Here is a 2,839-nt window from a genome sequence, read left to right as displayed (position 1 = left end):
TATATTCAGTCTATCAGTTCTGCTCCTCTAGAAAACTCTGCATAATACAGATAAAAATAAATGCTATAAACAATATGCCCACATTGTGAAATTTCTGAATGAATGAGTACAGGATCACAAAGCATCACTTTATCTTTTAGAGGCAGACAGTAGTCTCAGGAGGCTGAGCCAGTGCTGCTTACCATACTCTGAGAACTCAACATGAGCTTCAGGACACCAGCTGTGGAGTGGAAATCTGCCATGGAGAATCAGTGCCTGGATGATGACAGATAACATCAGGGGACCAGCTAGACTGACATGAGAAGGCAGGGTGCTAGTCTCACATCAGCAGCAGGAAGCTCTCCTGACACACAGTGATGGTCCTGGTATGCTGGTGCACATGGTCCCACCAGAGTCAGTGATCTGAGAAGACAGCCATTGTTAACTGGGTCTGTGGCAAAAAGAAAAGACAATGCAGTGAAATCTTTTTGTGTCCTTGAATTAATACTCAACCTTTTAAAGTTATAATTTTAAGAATATATTTCTTTAAGCATTAAAGTTCAGCTTTGAAATCTGATCATAAATCTAATCTAAATCTAAATTTAGCAATTTTCAACAGCCACATTAACTGAGGCCTTCATTATGTTTATAAGCTTATCATTTGACTGCATTTAATGAACAAAATTTTATATTTAAAAGTATCAATTTTCTGAATGATAATTTTTTTTTTTAACTATTGGACTGGCTTCAGTGGCACATATAATAAAATTGGAGCGACACAGAGAAAATTAAGTTGGCATGGCCCCTGGGCCAGTATAACATGCAAATTTGTGAAGCATTCCATATTTTTGCTAAACAGTTGTCCTTATGTTTACAGACAAGTATACCACTTGCCACTACTCAAAGAAGCTTCTTATTGGACAGGTGAAGACTTACAGAGTTTTGCAACTGGTCAAACAGAGAATAAGTGTCTGAGATATCCAGCCCTAGTTGACAAATCCACAGTGGAGCCTCTGCACCTAAGGCTCATGGAGCATAGTGGAACCACGGGCAGAGAGAATACCAATGCATTTCTCAACTCTCACCAACAAAACTTCCTTATGCAAAAGATGTTGGTTAATAGAGAGCCCAAATTGCCAAAAATGTAGAGAATAAGAGACTACAGAGTGACTGTCCCTGGATAGGATTCCTGTATTAAAACTCTTCTACCTAGGGCTCAGGGACCACTGAGGAAGTAAACGGTGAGACTGTAAAAGCCAGGGGTGGAAGATGACCATGTGGAAACAGCTTTCCAGGCTCTGGGAACATGCTCATATGAACTTAAAGTAATGGTAACAGCATTCACAAGACATTTGCAGACTCAAACCAGACAAAAACCCAGCATAGAACTGGGGAAATGGGTAAGAAGCCTCAGTCTTAGCTGAGGAACCACTGACAGTTGATCATTGTTGGATGAGGGAGAGTTGGTATTTTGTAAGGGAGGCTAGGCAGGCTGATCAGACTTCTGAGGATGAACTTACACTTAGGAACATTTGAGGACACAAACTGGACTTGATAGACCTTAACATATATGGTGGAATGCATGAAATCCAGTGACAAGGTTATATCTGTACAAAGAGAGGAGGAGGTCTAGTATGATTAAGATGTATTGTATGGGATGTACCAAAATTCAGTAAAAATATATTCTGCAGAAAAAAAAATTTCCACAGTATTTTAAGTCTTGAAATATATAAAACTCCTTATATTTCCTAAAATGTAAGTTAAAGGTTAAGCACTATACAATCTTAAATTTTGAAGTTCTACATAATCTTTGTATAATTTCAACTATGAATTGTAAATCTTAGCCAAATGTTGTGGTTTGCTTGGATGTTCAATTTTGTTTTCTGTTGGACTGAATTTACTAAAAATATTTGAATCACATAAAACATTTGTACCTATTTATAAATTTCTAGATATTAACTTTATTGTCATTTTGATTTTAAAGATTTTTTTTGTATTTTCATTTAAAAATTAGGTGTATATGTTTTTGCATATGGGATTTTATGCCATATGTGTGTGTGTATCCACAGAAGGCCACAGCATGGTAGATATCCTTGGGCTGTTTTCCTCAGCACAATGTGGGTGCTGAGTATGGACCATGGATCCTGTTGAAGAACAAGAAATTCTCTTAGCCACTGAGGTCTCTCTCTATACTCAAAATGCCAAATTAAAGTTTGAAAAACAACTTCTTGGTATTGAAGCTTATATATCAGAAACTCTGGCTGTACTGGGAACTTGAGGCTTCCTGCATTTACAGTGGGATGCTCAAGCCTGGCTGTCATTGCCTTCTGTGAGCTTAGCTCTTACAGGGCTGAACCTCCACTGTATCCTTTTTTGCCTATGTGCAACTATCTGCTAATACTTAAGCTAGAACACAACCGTATCCTTTGATCAGATTCTGGAACTATTTATTTCATATCATACTTAAGTATATTTTCATAAAATGGTTAAATGTTACCTAATTCTAAATACACTTGAATCTTGCAGAACCCATAATATAGAATAACTTGTAACTTTCCATGGCATGGATGACTAATGAACTTGTGTGCTATTAGATTCTGTGTGCTTCAGGTTTTTGTATGCCCTTTTAGAACACTTACCTACTCACTAAAAAGAATGCCAGGCTACCAAGTGCAAATTCATAAAGCATACCTGAAGAGATATCTGTCACACTGAAGAAAAGTTACATATAACTTTCTATGTAGCAATGTGGTCCTGGATATTTGTGAGCTGACATTAGGATCACTGAACAAAAGGTCCTCTTTTCTTTTGATTTTGTCACCATTGCTAGCTCTCATTTGACCTCTGGTCAGGTTCCAGC

The 2,839-nt window shown here is 37.4% G+C and overlaps 1 non-coding gene across 1 annotated transcript; it reads left to right on the top strand.

The window, feature by feature from the left end:
* The first annotated feature begins 720 nt into the window (after positions 1 to 720).
* On the top strand, positions 721 to 829 carry LOC115067035. The gene has a single exon (XR_003846473.1). It is a non-coding gene; the product is annotated as a U6 spliceosomal RNA (small nuclear RNA).
* Positions 830 to 2,839: the final 2,010 nt, after the last annotated feature.

Source organism: Nannospalax galili, unplaced genomic scaffold (assembly GCF_000622305.1).
Source record: "Nannospalax galili isolate Female #2095 unplaced genomic scaffold, S.galili_v1.0 scaffold2145, whole genome shotgun sequence".
NCBI classification, from domain to species: domain Eukaryota; kingdom Metazoa; phylum Chordata; class Mammalia; order Rodentia; family Spalacidae; genus Nannospalax; species Nannospalax galili.
The sequence above is the reverse complement of the archived record's forward strand: the minus strand, read 5'-3'. Positions and strand labels throughout refer to the sequence as shown.